This window comes from Orycteropus afer, unplaced genomic scaffold (assembly GCF_000298275.1).
Source record: "Orycteropus afer afer isolate SDZICR_OR568_19922 unplaced genomic scaffold, OryAfe1.0 scaffold00038, whole genome shotgun sequence".
In the NCBI taxonomy this organism is placed as follows: domain Eukaryota; kingdom Metazoa; phylum Chordata; class Mammalia; order Tubulidentata; family Orycteropodidae; genus Orycteropus; species Orycteropus afer.
This window is the reverse complement of record NW_006921625.1, coordinates 8,779,379-8,779,897: the sequence shown is the minus strand read 5'-3', so window position 1 is coordinate 8,779,897 and position 519 is coordinate 8,779,379.

Genomic DNA, 519 nt, shown 5'->3' with positions numbered 1-519 from the left:
GAAAGCTTCCAGACAGGAGAAACAAGTTATCTGCGAAGGAATTACAACTATCTTGCCATCTGACTTCTCATTAGCAACACTAGAAACCAGAAAACAATAGATTGATCCTCCAAGGTTCTCATTAAAGGAACGAAGCATTCAAGTTATAATTCTATATATTAAAAAAAAAAAAAACTATTAAATAAATGTAAGGGCAAAATGCACATTTTCAGAAATGAAAAAAAAATACTTCAGAAATTTGCACCCAAAACATCCTTTCTGAAAAATATTCTCTCAGGGTAGTCTCCAGAGAATTTAAAACTTTCCTCAAAGAAGATTTCAGGTCCAATTGGCTCCATGATGACATCTACCAAACACCTGAGGAAGAAAGAATACTAATGTGAGAAACTGACAAAGACATTGCAAGAAAATTAATTACACACCAATACTCCTCATGAATACTGATGCAAAAATCCTAAACAAAATGTTAGCAAAATGAATCCAGAAATATATTTGTAAAGGGTAATGTAGCCATGACCA